General features: G+C 43.9%; 1 protein-coding gene across 2 annotated transcripts in view; it reads left to right on the forward strand.

Annotated features, from left to right (window-relative positions):
- The first annotated feature begins 8,458 nt into the window (after positions 1 to 8,458).
- The window catches only part of LOC119970404 (E3 ubiquitin-protein ligase MARCHF3), a 103,905-nt gene continuing 86,142 nt past the window's right edge, over positions 8,459 to 26,221 (forward strand). For both annotated transcript variants that reach the window (XM_038804977.1, XM_038804976.1), the window contains exon 1: positions 8,459 to 8,709. The gene's annotated coding sequence lies outside the window, so the exon portion shown is untranslated. The remainder of the gene's footprint in view (positions 8,710 to 26,221) is intronic.

A 26,221-nucleotide genomic window follows, 5' to 3' on the forward strand; every position in this document is an offset into this window, starting at 1 on the left:
TTATCAGATTGAAAGGAAATTAAGTGAGGTGAATTATGTAGCAAAAACTCCAGATAGAAGGAAGACTCACCAACTGTGTCATGTGAATATGCTTAAAAGGTACGTTGAAAGGGAAGGAGAGAAGAAGGAGGAGGTTTTAATGATTCTAACTCAAAGTGACGAACCAAATCCAGATGACTGAATTTTAGAGACCTCAAATTAAATTGGAAAATGAGGATGTTCTTAAAAATTGGGATAAATTGTTGAGTTACCTTTCAGAGGAAAAACAAACTGACCTGAAAGAGGTATTGATATCACATGGGCATGTTTGTAGAGATAAATTGGGAAGTACTAAAATAGCTATACATGATGTAGATGTGGGAAATGCTGTTCCAATCAAACAACATCCATATAGACTGAACCCTTTAAAATTGGCACAGGTTAACAAAGAGATTGAGAGTATACTTAAAAATGGCATAATTGAAGTGGGTTGCAGCCAATGGAGCTCACCCATAGTGATGGTACCTGAACCAGACGGTACCCAACGGTTGTGTGTGGACTATAGAAAGGTTAATGCAGTTACAAGAACGGACTCTTATCCTATCCCACATTTGGAGGATTGCATTGAGAAAGTGGGACAATCAGATTTTATTTCCAAACTGGATTTACTTAAAGGTTACTGGCAGGTACCTTTATCCGAAAGGGCAAAGGAGATTTCAACTTTTGTGACTCCAGATGGTATACACCAATTCAAAGTTATGGCATTTGGCATGAACAACGCCCCAGCCACATTTCAATGGTTAACTCACAAAGTTGTTTCAAGATTACCCAATTGTGCGGTATACATCGACGATCTGGCAATTTTCAGCCAGACATGAAAAGAATATTTAAAACATCTGATGGAGTTATTCGATCGACTTCAGGAGGTGGGTTTGGTGATAAACCTAGCTCAAAGTGAATTTGGAAGAGCCCAAGTCACTTTCCTTTGCCATACAATCGGACAGGGTCGAAAGGTCACACCGGATGCGAAACCAACAGTAATTGAGGAGTTTTCAATACCCTCAAGACAAAGGGAAATAATGCGATTTCTTTGCATGAGTGGATTTGATCGAACATTAGTGAAAAATTTTTGTAGCGTAGTTACTCCACTGATGGACTTGCTGAAGAAACGTCGAAAATTCAGTGGACAGCGGACTTTCAACAGGCATTAGACTGCCTGAAAGCTGTGATAACCCATGCTCATGTGTTGGAGAATCACAAGGGACTCTGTGATCAGATTGAACTAAAGTATCTGACTTTAAAGAGAAATGCCGAGGCATAGAGAAATGGACGGATCGTGCAAGGACCTTCTTGTTCAAAGAGACTGTAAAATGAAAAAGTATATTTACTGTGTGCATTTCTTAAAGGATAGTGAAAAGGTGAAAAATGAAACCATCTTGAAGTTGATGGTTTATTTTTTTTTCTTTGGGGGAGGTGTCATGTGAGAGTACCTTTAAGAAATGGGTGTTTATAAATGGGTGTGTATATAAATATCTGTAGTGGGAGTACCTTTAATAAATGGGTGTTTATTACTGTAGTGGTGTCAGAGAGTGGGTGGCGCTGGGCTGTCTGTCAGCTTTTTACTTTCATTTTAGGCTGTTTGCTGCAGGGTGTGTTGTAGTTTCATTTTCAGAGCAGGATAGCTGCAGTCACCGCCAGAAGGTGTATGAGTCTCTCTCTGTAATCTAAAGAATATAAATCGATTCTTTGGTGATTTAAAAATAATAACTGCTCTCAGTAGTGAAGTTAAACCTGAGGTGCTTCTGTTAAAGATTTTGTTGTTAAGTCTTATAAATGTTAAAAGGAAAGCTTAAAGGACTACTTAATGTTGTAGTCTTTGGAGGCTGTATTTGAATTAATGGTTGCTAAGATGTTCACTATGTTTTTAAAAGGTTAACTTGAGTTCATAGAATAAACATTGTTTTGCTTTAAAAAATACTTTTCCATTTCTGCTGTACCACACCTGTAGGGTGGGCCGTGTGCTCCCCATACCACAATCTATTAAAACTTGTGGGTCAGGTGAACTCCATGATACACTTTGGGGTTCTCTAAACCCTGGCCCATAACACAATACTCAAATATTCTAGACTTAAGCATCTCTCACTACTTGGTGGCCATTGCATTTCCCTTTAATCTATCCAATGTACATGGTGGGAAAATCAGGTTCGTACGAACATGTCCGCTAAAGCCAGTCAGAACGGTAATGCTACATCTTTTCACATCATTGAATATGCTGTAGTTAGATTATCATGTCCAGTTTTGGGAACCATTTTTAGAAAGAATGCCTATGCCATGGAGATGGTGCAGAAGAATAGTTAGACCCCACTTTGAGTACAATCAATAGTTCTGGTCTCCATGCTGTGAAAAGAATATAGAAACTTTGGAGAAGATGTAAAAAGATTTATTGGAATTATGCTAAAACTGAGATGTTATAATTAACAAGAAAATTTGAGCAGGTTGGGATTCTCTTTTGTAGAAGATAGAAAACAGAGAAGTGACGTGATAGAGGCCTTTAACATTATGAAAGGGTTAGTTTCAATAAGGATAGAAAAGATGTTGCCACTTGCAAAGGAGATCAGAATTAGGAGCTATAAATATACGGTGGTCACTAATCGTTCCAACAGAGAATTCAGGAGAAAGTTCTTTACCCGGAAAGCAGTTAGAATGTGGAACTTGCTGCACATAGAGTCATTGATGAAACCTGCATAGCTGAATATAAAGAGAAACTAGATTAATACAAGAGGGAGAAAGGAATAGGTGAAGTTCAGTGAGGAGCATAAACATTAGCCTGGACCAGTTGCATTTAATGGCCTCTTTCTCTGCGGTAAATATTATGTAGGATTATGTAAATACAATATGATGATACCAGTGATGAGACTCTTTAGATATGAGATCAGGATAACAAAACAGGCTAATTTCATCATAGCAGAGAGGATTCCTCCCGCCATGACACTTACATATGGGAACTGAATTAACAGAGGCAGGCAGCCAGACATCTCTCTTTCCAAATAGACTCATTGTGAATGCTTGGCTGAGCTCCAAGACTCACAAATGTATTGGCTCAGAATGGGTTCTGCTTTGACAAGTGGAAGTGGACTATTTGCTTTGACTAATTGACATCTTTATGAGGTTATGATGAGTTATTCTTTATTCTGTTTTGTCAATATGTGTATGTTTATTTGGACAGGTTAAGAGGTGTGGTGAGGGAAAGCTTCTGTTTTGAAATTATGAATGACTCTGTCTGGTTGACAGTTTTGTAGGGTTGTTGAAGTTTGTTTCTGAATGGGTGTTCTTTTCCTCAGCAGTGCAGGACTTGCCACCATTTTATATGGCCCATTCATTCTGTACATTTTGCATACTGGGTGACTGGACATGGAAGGGCATGGAAGGCATGGAGTTGACATGGGGTATGGAAGGAATTTTAGGACATTATTGATCAAACAAATTCCAAAAAATGATCCCTTCCATTCCACAAATTTTTGCATTCACTGGAATAGAACACTTCCGCATTGTGACTCCAGCCATTCTGGATTCATGTCCTTTAAGCCATTTGAGAAAGGATCCTGTCACACACTTTGGTCTCCTACTCAGGGACAAGGAAATACACCACCATATGCCTATACAGTTCTTGCTCTTCACAGCAAGATGTTTCCCCTAATTAAGCACAATTTCCCCATTCCAAGCAAACATGTTTATAATGTGATTGTGAACCTTTTGCTCATCAAAATAGATCTCACATAAATCATATTGAAAGCTACGTTGTTGCCCTCCCTCATGCTGCATCATCCCTATTTTCTTATAGGTGCCTTTTTCTGGATCTACCCAGCAGAGCCTGAAGGGAATAAACAAATTACAATAATTGTTGAACCTCTGAACTCTTCCATATCCTAGTTTGAGGAATATCTGGAAATTGGGAAAATTGGGCAAAAAGAAAAACAGTCAAATGCTCACCCCTCACTGCATCTTTAACCTTGCTATATTCTCCTTCCTTCCTAACATCCAGTGAACTCTGTTTCCTCCGCTTCCCATTGTTACTAATTTCACCATTAAACTTCCATCCACTCCCTCACTCTGCCATTTACTGCCTCAGGATCTCCTTACCCTCAACCTAGTGCAAACTCCACACAGTCACCCGAGGGTGGAATTGAACCTGGGACCCTGGAGCTGTGTGTCAGCAGTGCTCACCACTGTGCCACCCTTGCCTCAGGGCACCCTCAGACCACCATGCCTCTCCCTTGCCTTGGAGCAGCACGCTAGCACAAGTGGCTAGCACTGTGGCTTCACAGCGCCAGGGTCTCAGGTTCGATTCACTGCTGGGTCACTGTCTGTGCAGAGTCTGCACATTCTCCCCGTGTCTGCATGGGTTTCTTCCGGGTGCTCCGGTTTCCTCCCACAGTCCAAAGACGTGCAGATTACCCTGCCGCCAACAATGTCGCAAGCCACTATATCACTGATATTGAAGCGGGGTAAAGACCCGGAGGCGTGCGGGTCCTACAGGCCAAACTCCCTGATTAATGTTGACGCCAAGCTCCTGGCAAAGGTACTGGCGGTTAGAATGGAGGACTGCGTACCGGAGGTGATTGGGGAGTACCAAACTGGGTTTGTGAAAGGTAGGCAGCTGGCGGCCAACCTGAGAAGATTACTTAATGTGATAATGATGCCCCCGGCGGGCAGGGAGGTGGAGGTAGTGGTGGCGATGGACGCCGAGAAGGCCTTTGACCGGGTGGAGTGGGACTATCTATGGGAGGTGCTCGAACGGTTTGGGTTCGGGGAGGGACTGGTGGATTGGATCAAATTATTATATCAGGCCCCGAGGGCCAGCGTCAGGACTAACAGAGAAGTGTCGGAGTACTTTAGGCTGTGCCGAGGGACCGGACAGGGTTGCCCGCTCTCCCCGCTGCTGTTTGCGCTGGCCATAGAGCCGCTGGCGATTGCGCTGAGAGCCGCAGAGGGATGGAAGGGGATGGTGAGGGGCGGGGTAGAACATAGGGTCTCTCTTTACGCAGACGACCTGCTCCTGTACGTGTCGGACCCAGTGGCCGGGATGGGAAGTATACTGGGAATGTTGAGGAAGTTCGGACAGTTTTCAGGATACAAATTAAATACGGCCAAGAGTGAAATGTTTGTGGTACAGGCAAGGGGCCAGGAGAACAGATTGAGAGGGCTACCGTTTAGGCTGGTTGAGGAAAATTTCCGGTATTTGGGAATCCAGGTGGCACGAGACTGGGGCAGGCTGCACAAGTTAAATTTGGCCAGGGTGGTGGAGCAAATGAAGGGAGAATTTCGGAGATGGGATGCACTCCCACTGTCGCTGGCAGGGAGGGTGCAGACTGTGAAGATGACAATCCTCCCTAGATTTCTGTTTGTTTTTCAGTGCCTCCCGATCTTTATCCCACAGTCCTTCTTCAAAAGAGTTAACAGGATGATCATGAGCTTTGTCTGGGCGGGAAAATCCCCGCGGGTGAAGAAGGCGATGCTGGAGAGGAACCGCAGCGAGGGAGGGCTGGCTTTGCCGAGTCTGATTAATTATTACTGGGCGGCCAACATCGCTATAAGGAAGTGGATGGTGGGTACGGGGTCTATCTGGGAGCGGGTGGAGGCGGCTTCGTGCAGGGGCTCCAGCTTGGCAGCCCTGGTCACGGCTCCTCTACCGCCGGCCAGGTACTCCACCAGCCCGGTAGTGGTGGCGACCCTGCAGATATGGGGCCAGTGGAGGAGGTATGTAGGGGAGACAGGGGCGTCGGTTTGGGCGCCAATCTGCGACAACCATTGGTTTGCCCCTGGGAGTATGGATGGGGGGTTTCGAGTATGGCGGCGGGCGGGGGTGGGAAGGGTGGGCGATATGTTCCTGGAAGGGAGCTTTACGAGTTTGAGGAGCTTGGAGGAGAAATTTGGGCTGGTAAGGGGAAATTATTTTAGGTACCTACAGTTGCGGGACTTTGTTCGTAGACAGGTCCCATCTTTCCCACGCCTCCCGCCAATGGGGATCCAAGACAGAATAGTCTCTAGGGGGGAAGAAGGGGAGGGTAGAGTCTCTGATATTTATAAGGTGCTCATGAGGGAGGAAGGGTCCCAGACGGAGGAACTGAAACTTAAATGGGAGGAGGAGCTAGGCGGGGAAATGGAGGACGGGCTGTGGGCAGAGGCCCTGAGTAGGGTAAATTTGACCGCGACATGTGCCAGGCTCGGGCTGATTCAATTTAAGGTCATTCACCGGGCCCACATGACGGTGGCTCGGATGAGCAAATTCTTTGGGATAGAGGACAAATGCGCTAGGTGCGCGGGAGGACCAGCGAACCACGTTCACATGTTTTGGGCATGCCCTAAGCTTAGGGGGTACTGGGAGGGATTTGCGGGCGTCATGTCCCGGGTGCTAAAAACAAGGGTGGCGATGGGTCCAGGGGTGGCAATGTTTGGGGTTTCGGAAGACCCGGAAGTACAGGGGGAGAAAGAGGCCGATGTTTTAGCCTTTGCTTCCCTGATAGCCCGGCGACGAATACTATTGGCGTGGAGGAACCCAAAGCCCCCGAAGACTGAGTTGTGGCTTGCAGACATGTCGAGTTTCCTGGGTATGGAAAAAATTAAGTTCGCCTTGAGGGGATCTGTACAGGGGTTCGCCCGGAGGTGGCAACCATTTATTGACTTTTTTGCGGGAGAGTGACCGTCAGCAGGGGGTTGGGGAGGGGGGATTAGAGTAGAGTAGGAGGGATAAAATGGCGGGTAGTACCAGTGGGAGAAGAGCGGGCTTGTGCAGTATGTTACGATTGAAGTATTGAAAGTACGTGAATGTTTGCACATTTTTGCCTTTTTTGCTTTCTTTCTGTTGATGTCTGGAACTGTTTACAAAGCCAAAAACTACCTCAATAAAATTGTTTATTAAAAAAAAAGACGTGCAGATTAGGTGGATTGGCCATGCTAAATTGCCCTTAGTGTCCAAAAAAGGTTAGGAGTGGTTATTGGGATAGGGTGGAAATGAGGGTTTAAGTGGATTGGTGCAGACTTTATGGGCCAAATGGCCTCCTTCTCCACTGTATGTTCTATGTACCCTCTTGTGCCTGTTGTCAGCCTGGATTTGCTAGACCGCTCATGGCTTGGTTCGGGGTGCTGCGCCTCATGCGCCTGTTGCTAGCCTGGGTCAGCTAGTGCCGGCGCCCAGTACAAACCTGCTCGGCTCCTCATGGCTTGATTCACTAACCACAGGAGCCTCTCCCTCAACTTTTGTCATGGTCTTGCACATGTGCCTCAAATTAACCATTCGCTACCAATTTTCCTATTCTTTCGGACTCAGTAATCAGAGTCTGATTTTGTTCTGCATTTGCTGCTGATAAGCTCAACAAATACAAATGACCCTGTCAGCAAATGCACAGTAATCAGCTTGTGATTGTGTGCCCAGTGCACTGGCTGGACATGAGGCCCCCATTGGTTAGGGCCATGTGGTTGGGTACCATGCATTTCATTGTAAATTTGCCTCTGCACTGGAGTGCCAGCCTTGATTTCTGTGCTCATGCCCTTGACTGGAGTTTGAACCTAGAAGTAAGAGTGCTACCAAATGAGCCATCACTGACACCATAATTAACGGAAGAGTTTTCAATATGGCAGGTTCCATCAACAGTTCCTATGCGGCCAATTATTAAAGTGTCCCATGCCTGGTATTCGGTGTGAGGGGCATTTCAAGTTGTTTCTTTTGGTTGTGGGGTGAGATGTTACATCCACTCTCAGGTGGACATAAGAGTTACCCCACTATCCTGGCCGATATTTATCCCTCATCCAACATCACCAGAAAAAAACATTAACTGGTCATAATCACCTTGCTGTGCTCAGATTGGTTCCAGGTTTCCTACACCTTGTGAACCTGCCCCTGGGCCTGAAACTCGCCATTTACAAGTCCAGGCAGCAGACGACCAGCCGGACTGTCTGCTCCTCTGCTGCGGCTATGTCCACGGCCGAATGTCCCTGAGGAGGGAGCATGCGGTCCATGGGCATCATCGAGGCCTTCTGTGCCCGGTAGGCACCGCAGGGGCTGGATTGCTTTATGGACCCTCTTAATCACATTTTGATTTGATGTTTGTCAAGTTTCCGTTGCTCTTTTTGTTTCGGCAGTGCCCCTATCAGGAGGGGGCCCTTTTAATTTGTCCCTGTGTTCTTTTCTTTTAGTACAATTAGTTGGTTACCCTTAAAAGAAAGGCGACAGTTCAGAAGGATTTAATTGGCTGGGAAAGGCTGAAGAGCGCTATTCAAATGCAAGTCTTTCTTCCTTCATTGTTGGAGTTTTGCACGCCTGTCACGGGGAGGCGCGCTCTGTTTCGTGTCTGAGCTGGTGAGATTGAGTCCCGCCCTGTGGTCGCTGATGATTGGGAGCGGGAAGGAAGCCTCCTCCACTGTCCTTTCATTCCGCTGCTCCGAGTGACTGGAGCGGCTGTCAATTAGAACCGGGGCGGTGAGGTTGCGCGGCTCTCAGCTGGGAGCTGAGACTCTGGGAGGGCTGCTTGTGGGAGCGGCAGCGACAGGATACTGGTCTCGCTGGCTGAATAGCGGCTTTCCTCTTTTATGCATTGAAGCATCGAATGTAAACTTGCCATTGGGAAAGTTCCTTCCTTCCCCTCACCCCCACCCATCATCATTGAAGCCAGGGTGGGGGAGAAAGGGCAAGACCCAGTTCATGCAACATAGGAGAAAAGCCTGAGTGTGTGGGTGAGTTTTCATTCTCTTGTGACATTTGACGTTTTGACACATTTAACCGGCTTCAGCCATGAAGTTTAATGCGGATTAGTTGTCATTAACGGTAACGGCTGGTTGCAGACATTTCCATTTGGGCTGCCGGAGGCTCAGGCTGGAAACTTGGTTGTCATGGTTCAAAAATAGAATTCAGTCTTTGTCACCACAAAAGGGTAACGATAGCTGCAATCTTGAACTTCTTCCTGTCTCTGCCTTAGGCTGCGCTCTGGCCGTGAACTTTACGAGCGGTGTGCTTTTACAAAACAGGATTCTCTTTGCTGAACAGCCCCTTACCCCATCAGAAGGACACATTTCCTCCTGTTTTCTCTTTTCTGACATTCGGCTATAGAATACATCGCCAGCCAGCTTTTTAATTCTTGTGTATGCGTTGAATTTAATAGGTGAAGCTGATATAAAAGCAGACGACCTATGTATCTTTTAAAGTATACTACCATTCTGCATGAACTATTTACAATCATCAGTATGTTTTGCGTTGCTATTTATAGTGTATAGATTTTTGCACATTCACAGTTGTTTTAGACGAAAAAGCTCAATGCGGTGCTGTTATGTCGGACGGGGAAAACTCATTCCTTTTATCTCCTGTCTCGCCGCCCCCGCAAAAAGAAATGTGAACATCCTCATTATGCATATATGTCTACGGTCGAACAGAAACGTTCAGGGCAAGAAACCATCTTTCGCAACACGAATAAGAACCTGATTTGGCGTGGTGAGAAATGTGATTAGTGAGATTGGCATTTGACATCTGTTTTGCTGGTACCCGCTGCAGTAGAAACATTAACACAACTGTGGTATGAAAACCACATGAACCATTTACGTTGAAATGAATCTAGCCACCATGCACTGTTAAATTGATGAAACACAAGGTAGATAAAGGTGGCTTTCTTCAGAATTTGTAGTTTGTTGCAGTCTGTGACCCCATTTATAGATTAGGTTGAGGCAGTATCACAAGAGGTGAAGTCATTCAAACCCAATGGATATATTTCTATTGGACGCACACTTTTTCCCCTACCCTTTTTTCACCAGCCTGGAAGATGGATGATGCCTTCTATCTCGAGATTGGTTCCACTGTGTTGGTCATCTTTCTGGCGCTTTGCTTGGGTATGCAGTTGATTTTGTAAACTTAGTCCGTGTTGTCAATCCATTTAACTCTAGCAAAACAGGCTACAGAGAATAAACACCCCGGGAAACATACTTCCCAACAATCAACTATGCAGTCTGTACAGATTTTTCCCCTTTTTGACCCCTCCTCCCTCCCCCACGACGAATAGCCCCTCAAACACGGTCACAAGCATCCCCCACCTCTCCTCAAACCCCTCTGCAGAGCCCCATAACTCATACTTTATCTTCACTAATTGCAGGAAGCTGCTACCCACCGGTGGCGATGCCAACTGCCACTCCATCAACATTTGCCGCCGTGCAATCAGAGAGGCGAAGGCCAAGACATTGGCCTTCCTCCTCTCCATGAGCTCCAGCTTCTCTGAAACCCCAAATAACACCAACAAAGGGTCTGGGTCCACCTCCTCCTTCACTATCCTGGCTAAGACCGTGAACACTCCCACCCAGAATCTTCCCAATTTTTCGTAACCCCAAAACATGTGCGTGTGATTCGCTGGCCCCCGCCCACACCTCTCACACTCATCTACTACCCCCTGAAAGAACACGCGCATTCTCGCCTGAGTCATATGCACCCTGTGCACCACCTTAAACTGTATCAGGCTCATTCTTGCACAAGAGGAGGTCCTGTGCACCCTGCGCAGTGCCTCACTCCATACTCTCCAATTGATCTCCCCTCCCAACTCCCCTTTCCATTTCTCCTTGATCTACATCACCCACTCACCTCCCTGCTCCCCCAGCCACTTGTATCTATCCTCAATTCTTCATCCTCCTTCCACATCTGGAAGCAGCAGTCGCTCCAGCAGGGTATATCCCAGCAACCTAGGGAACCCTCTCCAGACCTTTTGTGCAAAGTCCCTAACCTGCAGATACCTGCACTCACTCCTCCTCGGCAGCTCTACCTTCTCCCTTAGCTCCTCCAGACTGGCGAACCCATCCTCCAAATACAGATCCCTCACCTTGACCAGCCTCACTTTACCTCTTGTATACAATATCTAGTCCCTGGCTCAAACACATGATTCTCACACAGCAGTGTTAGCACCAACATCCCTTCCACCCTAAGGTGCCTCCTCAACTGATTCCATATCTTCACTGTGGACTGCACCACCAAACTCCTTGAATACCTACTCTGATCCATTGGCAACGCTGCCATCATCATAGCCCTCAAACTAGACCCCTTGCAAGATTCATCCTCCATCCTCATGCACTCTACCCCTTCTTCTTCCCATCTTCCCACCACCTCCACACCTTGTCCACATTCGCCGGCCAATAATAACGAAGCAAGTTTGACAACGCAAACGCCAACCCACCCCCCCCCCCCCCCCCCCTCTTCCTCTGTCACAGATTTCATCAATCATAGCCAAGTTGATGCTGTGTTCATCTGAAATCTGCACGTATGCACTTCCTCGAGGGCTTTTTGGGCAGTGATCAGGGGTAAGAACCCAAATTGATTCAACACCTGCTGCCCTTCCCAAATCATGTTTGGATCATTAATACCACAACTGAAAACTCAGCTGAGATTAGCTGCTACTTATTAATTATAACATGGATGTCTGTTTCTCCTGATTTGTTTTTGTTACTTTTAGTTAGTAAGACCAGGAATTATCTTTATAGGTTTAAGAGTTAAATCTTCCATGGGATGTGGGTGTAGCTCTTTGGGCCAACATTGGTTGCCCATCCCTAATTTCCCTTGAACTGAGTGGCTTGCTAGGTTGATTCAGAGGGCATTTAAGAGTTAACCACATTGCTGTAGGTCTGCAATGTAGGCCAGACCAGGTAAGGACAGCAGATTTCCTTCCCTAAAGGACATTAGTGAACCAGATGGGGTTTTCCAACAATCAATGCCACTTTGATTCCAGATTTATTAATTGAATTTACCCTTGGACATTATCCTAGGATTCTAGATTACTATTCCAGCTATACTATGCCACCACCTCCCTGTCCCCCAATAATTTTGGAAGATGTTTATCAATATTTCAGAAAAAAATGAGAAAATAACTTGCACTTACAACCTCAAGAGCATACAAAATGTTTCACAATCAATTGAGTACTTTTGTAAAGTGGTCACTATGGTGTAGGGAAACACACCAAATTTGCACAGAGTCTGAAAAGGTATTATGAGTCACCAGTTAACTATTATTTTGATGGTGTTAGTTAAGCGACCATTTTGACCCGGAGATTGGGGAAACTTGCTTTTTGAAGAGCAGCATGGGATCTTTTGCATCCAGTTGAAAGGGCAGATTGGGCTTCCGTTCAATGGCAAAACTCCAAATGTGTCAGTGCAGCATTCGTTAGTACTGCATCAATGTAAGGTGATGTAAAGGATGAAGAAGACATACCCACCAACCTTCCAATTACATTGTATTTCCTTTAGTGCTGTAATCATTTTGGCAAAATTAAAGATAAAACAAAAACTTGAGCCGTTAACGTAATGAAATGTCTAAGGCCCTTCCCCTGGAGCATTATGAAACTCAACCATGTCCGGGGATATTAGGTTAGTTGTCCAAGAGTTTGGTCAAAGAGATGTGTTTTAAGGACTGTCTTGAAGAAGGAAAGTGAGGTTGAAAAGCAGGTGTAGGGGGGGAATTCCAGAGCTTGTGGTCCAGGAAACTGAAGGCAGCACCACCAACAGTGGAACAATTTTATAATTGGAAATACACCAGAGGCCGGAGGCTAAGAGGAATGTAGGTATCTTGGGTGGTTGTGGGGTTGGTTGGATGACATTACAAAGATCAAGAATGAGGATTTTAAAATCAAGACGTTGCTTGACAAGGAGTCAACATTGGTCAGGGACATAGGTGTCAGGGGAACAGGATGTCCTGCAGGTTAGACATTGGAGGTCATCCAAACTTTGCTTCCAGTCCACCTGAGGGTAGAATGTGGGAAACCAGCCAGGAGTACATTGGAATGGGTCAAGCTGGAGGTAATTAAGACATGGAAGATGGTTTCAGCAGCAGGTGAGCTGAGACAGGTGAAGTTGGAGCTGTTACGGAGGTGGAAATAGGTGGTCTTAATGATGGCATGAGTAAAAGGTCAGAAGTCCACCTTGGAATCAAATGTGAAACCAGGGTTGCTGACGGATTGGCTTAATCTCAGTTGTAGAGGGCATGATGAAGTCAGTAGTTAGGGAATGGAGCTTGAACCAGGGGCTGGAAACAATGGCTTCACTCTTCCCAATATTTAATTGGAGGAGATTTCTGTTCATCCCGTCAGGCAAGCAGTCCTGATTTTAACAATGAAGGAGTCCAGGAAAGGTGGTGGTGCGGCAGAACTAGGTGTTTATCAGCACGAGAACTAACGTTGTGCTTTCACATGCCCTTTGTCACATTCAGACAGGATATCTTGATTTAAAGTCATTTGGTGCTGTGGCAAGGCAGAATCCTGATTGGAGGGATTTAAATATGGAGCTCTGGAAAAGATGGGAATAGATTTGGGAAGTGAAGAGACATTCAAGGATGTGGGCGGGGAGAGATTTTGCAGTTGGAAAAACTATCCTACTACTTATGGTCCCTACCTAATGCAAAGAAAAATAGGTTCATTTAAGAAACAAGGGGTGCATAGCACAAACAACTTTCTTCCTCAAGACTACTTGAAATATCCATGTTCACCAATATTTCAAAGTGTTAATCTTGTCAAAAACAGTTGTAAGATATCGAAAGGAGTCTGAAGGGAAGAATGTTATTCTTTTTTTTAAAAGGCAGTCTGTGTGTTATTTCATGTTCAGAAATCTAGCAGCATTGCCCTATTCCTGTTTTGAATTGACACTTACCGTGTACTTTGACCAAAAACTAAAATGTTATCAGTAAGCATGTAAATGAATCTGTCTGAGCATCTTGCTACTCGGTCCAGGCATGTGATTTCAGTATAATTGCATTTAATTCAATACTTTTCCATTGTTGGAGAAAGATTACATTATTGCCTTGCATGTTTTGCCCTTATACGTGTCTATAAAAGTCATACTCCCTCAATTTCATAATTAGCGACCATCTGTTGGAGACCTTTTTGTCAGGGATTCAAGAGAGACCTGGGAATAGCATTAGACAGGAAATCAGAGATGCATATGTTAAAGGAACATCTGTGATTATGGGTGACTTTGGAAACAAGAGTTGAGAGAGAACCCTTGGGGATGAGTGACCATATGATAGAATTCTTTATCATGGTGGATAGTGAGGTAGTTGATTCTAAGACTATGGTCCTGAATTTTAATTAAGGTAACCATGATGGTATGAGGCACTATTTGACTATAATGGACTGGGGAATATTACTGGAAAACGGTGGGCAAGCAATGGCAAAGAACAAATGGGTGAACTCCAAAATTTGTTTATTCCTGTTTGGTGCAAGAGTAGAAAGGGAACTGTGGCGAAACATGGGAAATTGGAGATCACATTAGATTCAAAGGAGAGATATACAAATTAGCAAGAAAAAGCAATAGACATGAAGATTGGGAACACAAAGCTAGACTAAGGGATTGAATTAAGAAGGGGGAAATACAATCCGAAAGTAAACTAGAGAACAACGTAAAAAATGACTGTAAAAGTTTCTATAGGTATGTAAAGGGAAAAAGATTGATTAAAAACTAATGTTTTTATGCCAGAAATGGGGGAATTCACAACGGGGAACAAAAATGCTTCTGTCTTCACAAAGGAAGACATGAATAATGTATGGGAATTCTAAGGAACACAAGTTTTAGTAGGGAGCTGAAGGAAATTTAGTATTAATAGAGAAATGGTTTTGGGGAAATTAATGGGATTGAAGGAGGATAAATCTCCAGGGCCTGATAATCTTCATCCCAGAGTATGTAGAAAGTAGCCCTAGAAATAGAAGATCCATTGGCGGTCATTTAGCAAAATTCTTTGGACTCTGAAATGGTTCCTACGGATTGGACGGTAACTATTTTAACTCCGCTGTTCAAAAAGGAAGGAAGAGAGAAAATTGAACTATAGATCAGTGAGCCTAACATCGGTAGTAGGGAAGTTGATAGAGTCCGGTATCAAGGATTTCATAGCTCAGCATTTTGGAAAGCAGTGGTATAATTAGACAAAGTCAGCATGGATTTACAAAAGAGAAATCATGCTTGACTAATCTACTGGAATTCTTTGAAGATGTAACTAGTAGAGTCGGCCAGGGACACCTGATAGATGTGGTTTATTTAAACTTTCAGAAGGCTTTCGACAAGGTGTCTCATAACCGGTTACTATGTAAAGTTAAAATATGTGGAATTTCAATAAGTGTATTGAGATGGATAGAAAGCTGGTTAGCAGGTGGGAAGCAAAACGTTGGAGTAAATGGTTCATTTCTGATTAGCAGGTAGTGAGTGACAAGTGGGGTACCGCAGGAATCTGTGCTAGAACCTCAAATGTTCATGTTCATGTTATATATCAATGATTTGGACGAGGGAACTAAATGTAGTATTTTCAGATTTGAGGATGATACAAAGTTGGGTGGGAGGGTGAACTGTGAGGAGCATGCAGAGATGCTTCAGCGGAATCTGGGTAGACTGTTGCAGAGATGCTTCAGCGGAATTTGGACAGGCTGAGTGAGTGAGCATATACATGGCAGATGCCGTATAATGTGGATAAATGAGGTTATCCACTTTGACAGCAAAAATAGGAAGGTCGACTATTATTTGAATGGGTGTAAATTGAGAGTGGTGGCTAATCAGTGAGACCTTGGTATCCTTGTGCATCAGTCGCTGAAAGTAAGCGCATAGGTACAACAGGCAGTAAAGAAGGCAAATGGTATGTTGGCCTTCATAGCGAGAGGATTTGAGTATCGGAATAGGGATGTTTTTCTACCTTTGTATAGGGCATTGGTGAGGTCACACCTAGAGTATTGTGTGCAATTCTTGTGTCCTTATCTGAGGAAGGATGTTCTTGGTTGAGTGAGTGAAGGTTTACCAGACTGATTCCTGGGATGGCAGGACTGTCATGAGGCGACATTAAATTGGTTAGGATTATATTCATTGGAGTTTCGAAGAGCGAGGGGATCTCATAGATATTCAAACGGGTTTAGAGAGAGTAGATTCAGAAGGAATGTTTCCAATGGTGGGGGAGTCCAGAACTAGGGCCACCATAGTTTGAGGATAAGGGATAAATCTTTAGGACTGATGTGAGGAGAAATGTCTTCACCCAGAGAGTGGTGAATCTGTGGAATTCACTACCACAGAAAGTAGTTGAGGTGAAATAATGTGTAACTTCAAGAAGGAATTAGGTGTACCTCTTGGGGTTAAAGGGATATGGGGGGGGGGGGGGGGGGGGGGGGGGAGAGGAATGTGTGGTCTGAATATTGAACTTCATGATCAGCCATGGTCATAATGAATAGTGGAGCAGGCTTGAAGGGCTGAACAGCCTCCTCCTATTTTCTATGTATCATAGTTCATCTTGCTTCAGTTGCCTGGATGAGTGCAGCTCCAACAACACAAGAAGCTCAACACCAAGCAGCCTGCTTGATTGGCACCCCATCCACAAACATCCACTCCTTCCATTACCGACATGCAGTGGCAGCAGTGTGTACTGTCTACACAATGTACTGCTGGAACTCACCAAGGCTCCTTAGACAGCACCTTCCAAACCCATGACTGCTACCATAGAGAAGAACAAGGGCAACAGACACATGGGAACATCGCCACCTGGAAGTTCCCCTCCACCCACCACCCTCACTTGGAGATTTATCACCGTTCCTTCAGTGTCACTGGGTCAAAATCCTGGAACTCTGTCCCTGACAATATTGTGGGTGTACCTGCACCACTTTGACTGTAGGGGTTCAAGAAGGCATCACATACCACTTTCTCAAGGGCAATTTGGTATGGGCACTAAATGCTGGCCTTGCCACCATTGTCCACATCCCATAAATTGTGCTATTTATAAAGCCTAATTTAAAAAAAAAGAATTAATCAAGAAATAACATTTTTTGCATGCGTGTGACCGAAGCAGTGCTTCATTGTCAGACATAGAGAATGTTGATGACAGCCCTGTCTGTTCATGGGGAAATAAAGGATCTCATAATGCCCTGAGAAAATGGTCAGCACGTGCTGATCAATATTCCCCCTCAACCAACAACATTAAAATCTGATTGACTGGTCATTCGTTTAACTTGCTCTTTGTGATATTTTGTCTATAAAGAAAACTCATTGGATGTTAAGTGAGGATGCGGTGAGGTGCTGCAAAGGTAGGAACAGTGCCTCAAATCCAGCTGTCCAGAAACTGGACACTTGTTTAAGCAGACCTTGCAAGAATTTTAAGTTCTATTAAATGAATGGAAAAGTTTGGCTTGTCCAGGGGGTTGCTGCATTGGCACAGTGGCATGGTGAGTAGTTACCCACTTTGCACGCCTGTTGTACCCAACATTCTGAGTGGTCTGAGCGATCCTTGACTCAGCTTGGAAAAATTTGGGGATTTGTACTTTGCACCAGTTCCACCTTGACTGATTTGCTCGTACTCCAGTGATCTGATGTGAACACAGTTTTTAAGCTGTAGCCTTAGCATTATAGTTGCCTTGGTGTTAGACATAATCACTGTCAATCTTCATTAACTACGGGTACTGTGAAATGCCATGGGATCTTTTTATGAAATCTGGCACTGTCTCAGTCCCTAGGTTGCCAATTTACAGTCTCGAACTTGCAAGGAGCACTACTGATTTATCAGGTCACTCACCACAAAATGGACCACATATCCTACACAATGGTTTCTCCATATTATTTTTTGCAACTCTTTCTTTTACCTGGTGAATTTGAAATATTAAACTGATGTACAAAATACATTGTTTTGGATAATTGCAATAAAACTTCATTTTCAGTAGAGAAATCTTAAAAATAATTATAAAGCTACTCATCAGATATGATAACATTATTGATGGGCTGCAAACATTCAATTTCACCAGTCTATGGTGAATATCTTTTTAAAAATATTTTTATTCTCCTTTTTCACATTTTCTTCCACATTTACACCCACCAACAATAAACAATAAGCTGTAATGAATATAATTCCAATTCCCATATCAACAACAACAATCCCATCCCCCAAACAACTGCCTGCATGTTAACATAAACAAATAACAAAAGGGAATCAGGAATCACCCATAGTCACCATTAACATATACAGTGTCTCCCCCCCCCCCCCCCAACAACGTTCACACACATCTTCTACCCCTCAAAGAGCCAGCTCATCCTCTCCCTTGAGGTGTGCTCTATGTACCATCTTCAGCTGCATCAGCCCCAACCTCGAGCATGAGGCGGAAGAGTTCACTCACTGGAGCACCTCACACCAGTACCCCTCCTCCATACCCTCTCCCAATTCTTCCTCCCACTTTGCTTTGAAATCTTCCAGTGGTGCCTTCCCTTCCAAAATAGCCGACACTACCCCCTTCTCCAGTGCCCCTGTTGTCGGCACCTCCTCCAGCAATGTGGAGGCTGGCTCCACCAGGAAGCTCTGTATCTCCTTCCTGGCAAAGTCTTGAACTTGCATGTATCGAAACATTTCCCCCTGCTCCAGCCCATACTTTGCTCCCAGCTCCTTCAATCCTGCAAACCAACCCCCAAGAAACAAATCTTTTAGTGTCTTAATCCTCTTCTCCCATTCGTTTCTCCATATTGCTTGCATCATGTTTGTGTTAACTAATTTTAAATGTGAATATTTTCAGTGGAAACCTTTGATACGCAGAATGAATTACATGTTCTTGCACAGCAAGTGGCAATTTATTGGTTTGTGCTCCATTCCTCCTGCTGAGTTCAGTCTCCATTCTGAGGACGGAAAACTACAGGTTAAATGCACCTGAATTGCTGTAGGATATGTCCTGCTGGCCAATTTGAATCATGCACATCTAGGCAGAGGCCTGGAAGCAGGTGGCTGCTTGCTCACTTGGTTGGAGAACTGCATTCTGCAGGAGATGTAAAATACACAAATGTAAGTAAATGAGTCAGGGATTTGGGATTTAAGTGTTTTCCTCCAATATGAACAAATGTGAACATTTAATAACATAATTGTAACTTAAACATTCACATTTCTGTGGAAAATATATTTTTTTAATTCGTCAATGAAGTCTACTGCTTCTAGAAAGTGTAGATGAACATATGGAAAGTAATTAAAGGTTTTAATGTAAGGAAACAAGTAATACTGAGTGGAAGGTCTGTTTGCCATTTCCTACTCCAATTTTCTGTGTTTCAGACCAGAAGCTCCAGCCGGGCAGTGCCTCATTTATACAGCTTTTGTCCAATTAGTTATCTCCCACCCAGGAGGGAGGTCGGACAAGTACATGCTTGTAGGCTTGCCTCCTCATCATAAAATTGTAAATGCTTTTACAATGTGGCTTCAGGTTAAGTTTTTTAAGTGCTCAAAGTTTAATGAATTTCTGAAGACTGAAAAAATTGGATTCAGCGCTACAATGGAGTTGTATTCCATTCTTCCTCAATTCCAGTTTGTACAAGACTACGTTCTTGGAATCAAATTCAGAACATTGCCTCATGTGCCTCGACTTTAACATGCTGTAAAAGAGAAACTGCTTCAGAGACACTTGATGTATGCTGGTGTGATACAGTACTTTCTGTACATTGTATTGTTGCCATGCGGCAATAATACGTTGAGATGATGACATAGACTACAAGTGCAGAACTCGTTGAGTTGAAGATTCTTGATTGCAAGATTGGCTCTTGAATTTGAAATCAATGAATGAAAATCGCTTATTGTCACAAGTAGGCTTCAAATGAAGTTACTGTGAAAAGCCCCTAGTTGCCACATTCCGGCGCCTGTTCGGGGAGGCTGGTACGGGAATTGAACTGTGCTGCTGACCTGCCTTGGTCTGCTTTTAAAAGCCAGCTATTTAACCCAGTATGCTAAACCAGAATTTAACATATATAATCTGGAGTTTGACAACAACCAGTAGTTTTTGTGATTTGAACTGAAATGAGGGGGTTTTACTGTATTTACTTTGATAACGAAAATTCCGTGAATATGATGTATTCAGATTTTGTATATGACCACGCCTTGGTGATTAGGTATGATGGACAGAATGTGGGCACATTTCTGAAGTGAATGTAAAACTGGCTGTGAATTGAGCTGCATTGACATGGCAGCTGCATTGATCTTGGATAGCTTTGGGAGGTGGGTTGATGAGTAGTAGATAGGATTTAATCTGAATAAAATAATGAGACCAGCGAAGGAAGATTAACAGGGATTTAAACTGAATAGTAATTGCCTACACACAGGGTGCAACAAAAGGTAAGGGGCATTGGTAAATAATTCATTTATACCAACAGCAGAAAGGAAAGAAAATCAGACCCTGCAGCCATAGATAGAGAACATTAAGGAGATAATGATGATTCAATACAAAGTACTGGTGCAGCCATATATAACTCTATACAGTTCTGATTGTCATAACAGTGTAAGGAAAACCAGGCATTGAAGTAAAGGGCAACCAAATTGGTACTTACCAGAGAGATCCAGGCTATGATGGAGTGGTGGAACAGGTGGAAATTATTTACTTTTAATGCAAAGGCTCAATAATTATATTATTCCAGATTCAGAAGGAATAGATGAACTGAATCCTTTGAAATTGCCACAAATTCTACATCTCGGGACAAAGAGAGTCCATTCTAACTAGAAACCAGACAAGAGCGGTGCAGGACTCCGGGTCTATACAGTCTAATACAGAGATGAGGAATTTCTTCAGCAAGAGGGTGGCGAATCTGTCTTTGTTGCAAAAGGCTGTGGAGTCCAAATCACTGAGTGTCTTTAAGACCGAGATAGGTTCTTGATTAATAAGAGGATCGGGGGTTATGGGAAGATTGCAGGAGAATAGGGATGAGAATCAGATCAGCCAGATTTGATGGGCCAAACGGCCTAATTCTGCTCCTATGTCTCATAGGTGATCAGTTAACATGGAATGATGGCTTCCCACTTTTTTTTCTGTTCATTAATATTGGGTTTGCTTCCTTGCTACAATTCCTGGTCGTCTCTCGTTGTTGAATGTCTGCCTCGGAATTATAATTGAATCCCATTGGGCTCACGTGAAGCGGGTCAGTATATGGGTAGTTTAGATTTAATTATTTTGCAGAAGGTAATGAATTATGGATTTCACTGCCCAGTCAGCCAATGGAGACAAAGCGTCTTAAAAACTTAAAGTAAAGTATAAATATTTTCAGGAAGTTTGTGATTGAGATATTAGTTTTGTAACTGGGTTTTTGAACTGTGTATCCTATTCTATACCTAGAATTTCAATGTTTGAGTGAGATTAACAATGTAAATTTGTAACTCTTCTGAGCTATTTTCACCATTTAAGTATGTGAGAAAATGTTGAAAGGAAGATTTTTTTTAGAGTGGAGAATATTAAAGTAAACAATTTAATGGAACTGTTGGGATGCAGGTTACAACTATAGTCATTTCACTTTACATTGAAGCTACTGTTGTAATGCAAATGCAGTCAAAATCCATAGCCCAAACTCCATCAATTCGCCAGAGGAGTTTTTGGCCATTTCACTTTTGGATCAATTTGAATATCAACTCTCCACTGTCAGTGTAGAACAGACGCACTTTGCTTTGATGCTGATCATTTTGGAGTTATCAGTTGTCAGCCATCAAATTCCCTCCATTAAAGTGAATCAATAGAAATTGTGCACTGATGAATCCAAGCAGAAATACCAAGTTATTATGCATCGCCTCAATAGATGAGGTTCCAGATAGTTGTGGGTATACAACGTTCAAGCAATCTGAATCGTTCACAGCTTAATCAGTCATGAAGCTATTGTTTGTGGAGACTGATCCCATTTCAGTAACCACACAGTCCATTTTTAGTCTGTAGTGCCACGGGCTACTTGAGGTGTGTTGCTCGAGAAATGGAATTTAAATAAATGAATTTGGACTCCTTCAACACTTGGGTATGTTTCAGCCTCTGAAACTGTACATTTGACAAGAATTAATGTCCCTTGTTTTTGCTTTAAAAAGAATCTGGTGAAACCGCACTTCTTGAAAATAAATCAGTTTGTCTTGAAAATAAATCAGTTTGTGTTGAAAATAAATCAGTCTGTGGTGCTGTCTGTGGGATAAACTATACTAGGCTCATTTCCATTTCCCATTCATGCTTCCTGTCAGTATTATTCTTGCTGAGCATTAATTGATCCCTAGTGAGAAAAGTAAATTGTTTAGTGGGCCTCCATGAAAAGGAAAATGCTAAATTTCCATTAGCTTGTATTTCCATTTAAGAAACGTGCTCTCAATGAATTAATTAATTAATTAATGAGAACTTGGCAAATCTTGGTGCAAAACCCCTCCTGTCAGTGTTCTGGCCTTGCATCCATTCGAAAAGAGATAGGTGGGGTGATGTCCTTTTTGAGGGCAACACAGCAGATTAAATGTCACATGACCTGTGACCAATCGAGACTCCGTGTGGAATCACCCCACGGTGAGAGACTCTTTGGCTGTAGCTAGCTCCCAAAATGTCTCTGCCCAAGAGCCTGCTGTACAATTCATATTAATAAGTACCCTTTGTGTTCATTAATGACCTTTGAGAGTGCATCTTTAAAACTGGCGACAAGGAAAAATTATCCTGACACTGCCTCTGGTCTGATACCGGTGAATATCCTGTTTTAACCTTGCGTCTGAGGGGGAAGAAAGTACTCACCAGAATGCCTCTTTTTGGGTGAATAGACCCATTTGACTCCTATTAATTGCCTATTCTGTACCTTTTTGTTTTGTTGGTGGTTGGAATTGTTCCCACTTCGCAACTGTTTTGGCACCACAGCGTGCTGAAAGGGAATGTTACTGATGTATCTCAACAGCAAGGACTCCTACATTAGACTCCTATTTATTGACTACAACTCTGCCTTCAACACCATAATCCCAGCCAAGCTCATATCAAAGCTCCAAAACCTAGGACTTGGCTCCTCACTCTGCAACTGGATCCTCGACTTTCTGATCCATAGATGACAATCCGCAAGGATAAGCAGCAACAGCTCCACAAAAGTCCTCAATACTGGGGCCCACATGGCTGTGTACTTGTCCCCTACTATACACCCAATACACATGACTGCATGGCAAAATTTGGCTCCAACTCCATCTACAAGTTTGCTGACGACACAACCGTAATGGGTTGGATCTCAACCACGATCAGTCAGAATACAGGGGGAAGATAGATAACCTGGTGGAGTGGTGTAACGACAACAATCTCTCCCTCCGTGTCAGCAAAACGAAGGAGCTGGTCATTGACTTCAGGAAACAAAGTATCGCACAAAGTATCGTCTGCATCAACGGGGCCGAGGTGGAGAGGGTTGATAGGTGTGCATATTACCAACAATCTGTCCAGATCCACCCACTGCAACGCTACGACCAAGAAAGCACAACAGCGACTATACGTCCTCTGGAAACTTGAGGAAATTTGGCATGTCCACATTGACTCTTACAACCTTTACAGATGCACCATAAAAAACATCATATCTGGCTGCATCACAGCTTGGTATGGCAACTGTTCGGCCAAAGACCGCAAGAAACTACTGAGTCGTGAACACCCCCAGTTCATCACACGAACCCGCCACCCATCCATTGTCTCTGTCTACACCTCCCGCTGCCTTAGGAAAATGGGCAGCATAATCAAAGACCCCTCCCACCCAGCTTTGTCACTCATCCAACTTCTTCCATCGGGCAGGAGATACAAAAGTCTAAGAACACTCACTAACAGATTCAAAAACAGCTGCTTCCTTGTTACCAGATTCCTAAATGATCCTCTTTTGGACGGATCTGCTCTCTTCGCACATCTTCGCTACTGAATAGTACTACACTCCTGTATGCTTCATCCGATTCCTGTGTCTATGTATTTACATTGTATATTTTATGTTTGCCCTATTATGTATTTTGTTTTCATGTATGGAATGATTTGTCTGAAATGTACATAGAACAATACTTTCACTGTACCTTGGTACATATGGCAATAAACAAATCCAAGTTGGCCAGTTAGATCCAAATCCAATCCAATCTATTGCCAGCCACCCGCTCCCCCCCCCCCCCCCCCCCCCCCCCCCCCAATTCCACATGCAACAACAGGAATTCCACCAGCAGAACTGCTAATGAAACATTGGGTAACGGCAGTGTTGCGCACGATGAGGATTCATGTAGGCCAGTTAGATTACAGGAGAGGCCCAAATCAGGAACCGTGCCGAACGGTATGACATCTAACTGGCCAACTCCCGTTAGTGGTATCTGGATCCCACCTAAACATGACATCTCATTAGCCAGATGAAAGCCTGATTTAACGGCCTCTTATAATCTAGCCGGTTTGGGGGGGGGGGGGGGGGGGGGGAGGAGGAGTGCTCCCAGACCATTCGAGACCACTGCATGGTCAGGGACAGGACAGAGTGGCACCATGGCACTGCCAAGGGCCAGGGCCTTGGGGGGGGGGGGGTGGGGGAGGGGGGGGGTGGAGGAGAAGAAGATATGACAGGTTGAGGGGGGGGAGGGGGAAGAGAGTGAAGGGTGCGTATGAGTGGCCTCCGGAAGAGTGGAAATCCTGAACAGGGGTTGGGGAGGGTGAAATGGGGTGTGGGAAGGTGTGAATAGAGGGGGCCTCAGTGATTCCATAGTGGGGTGTTCTCCTTGTGCGGTAATGTGCATGTGTGGGGTTTGACATTGCCCGTGGGTTGGGGGTATGGGGAACTCACTTACAAAAGGATGGTCCAATCTGGAGCCAGTCTAGCCAACAAGTTCAGTTCCCCAATGATGGGAATCCGAAAAGAGAGTAACTGTGGTTAGATAGTGATAGGAACTCTCCAACAGAGCCGGGGAGAAACACTCAGCCATTCCCACCTGAAATGGCACTTAGAAACCTTTCCATTAGATCGTATCTGAATGAGACGAAGCCTCATGTTTCTAAATTTGCCAGGGAAGGTAGCAGCCAAACAAAGTAATCAGAAAGCAAGCAATGGGGCTGCACGGTGGCGCAGCGGATAGCACTGCTGACTCACGGTATGGAGGTCCCAGGTTTGATCACAGCTCTGGGTCACTGTCCCTGTGAAGTTTGCACATTTTCCCCGTGTTTTGCACGGGTTTCGTCCCCACAACCCAAAGATGTGCAGGGTAGGTGGATTTGCCTCACTAAATTGCCCCTTAATTGGGAAAAATAAATTTGGTACTCTAAATTTATTTTTAAAATAAAAGAAAGGAAGCCATGGTTCACATAGTACAGCACAATCATTTGTGCTAAATTATGCCGTATACATGAGAAACTTTGGTAGTGGGTCAAGTTCGATCCCTAGAATTATTCTGTTTAGACCTGATCCCTTTCTTACCAAGTGGACGTGTAGGAACAGATAATTTGTAAACCTGAGCTATGCTTGACTATGCCAGCAGTCAGTGTTGCCATTAGGAATGTCTTTGAACCCGTGAGCACTGAAGTACCTGATCGACCTGTAAAAGATGTAACTGTGTCTCCGTGGAAGCAAGTAGTGACTTGCCACCTAACTGACCAACTCAACGTTGGCGGGATCCGAATCCCGCATAGACGTGTCTCTAAGCTAATTAAGGACAAACTCCATCACATTACCTAGATGCAAGCCTGTGGCAGAAGCGGTACCAGTTATTGCAGTTTCTGTTAACCATGATCCTGTGGAAGCATCTCGGGCTACAGGATTGTACTGCTCTACAAGGAACAGAAAATCCTCTCAAAGACTCTATATAGTTAGGACTGCGTGAACTAGTTATTGAAGATTGTATAAAGGATTTAAAAGGGAGAGGGCTGTGATGATTGTCCCCTTGAGGGAAATGCAGCAGAGTAAGAGTCACATGGCCATCAGGACTGTGTGGAATTACCCCCCCCCCCCCCCCCCCACCGTGATGAGAAGAGGAATTGGGTAGAGACATTTTGGGAGCTAGCTACAGCCGTCAGGCTGCTGTACAATTCTTATTAATAAATACCTTTTGTGTTCATAAAGTCTGTGAAAGTGCATCTTTACAATAGGTTTATTAGATGGAGCCACAACTAATCGAGATAGCAGTTGTAAGGCAAGTATGGACAATGGAACTGAATGTGAAATAATTTAAATGTTTTCATACTTCTTTCGTCCTGGGAACCATCCCAAATCACATGCTCTTTCTTCCTCATTTAAAAACTTTCAGCGAGGGATGCTCTACTTGTATTGAGATATGCAGTACCATCGGGAGAAGGAATTTTTCTTCAATCTTAAAGTCCATTTGAAGATTTGCAGTTACTGTTGGAATCATAGAAGTTAGAACATGAGGGATATGCCCCAATGTGTTTGTTTCTGGTTCAAAGACATGCTATAAATATTACAGAATGAAACCAGGCAAATTATAAAAAGCACTTAAGAAAAGGAAAAATCAATATGTGGAAGGACTCTTCAACTGGAATTGTCTTTTCT

The sequence above is a fragment of the Scyliorhinus canicula genome, chromosome 8 (genome assembly GCF_902713615.1).
Source record: "Scyliorhinus canicula chromosome 8, sScyCan1.1, whole genome shotgun sequence".
NCBI classification, from domain to species: Eukaryota; Metazoa; Chordata; class Chondrichthyes; order Carcharhiniformes; family Scyliorhinidae; genus Scyliorhinus; species Scyliorhinus canicula.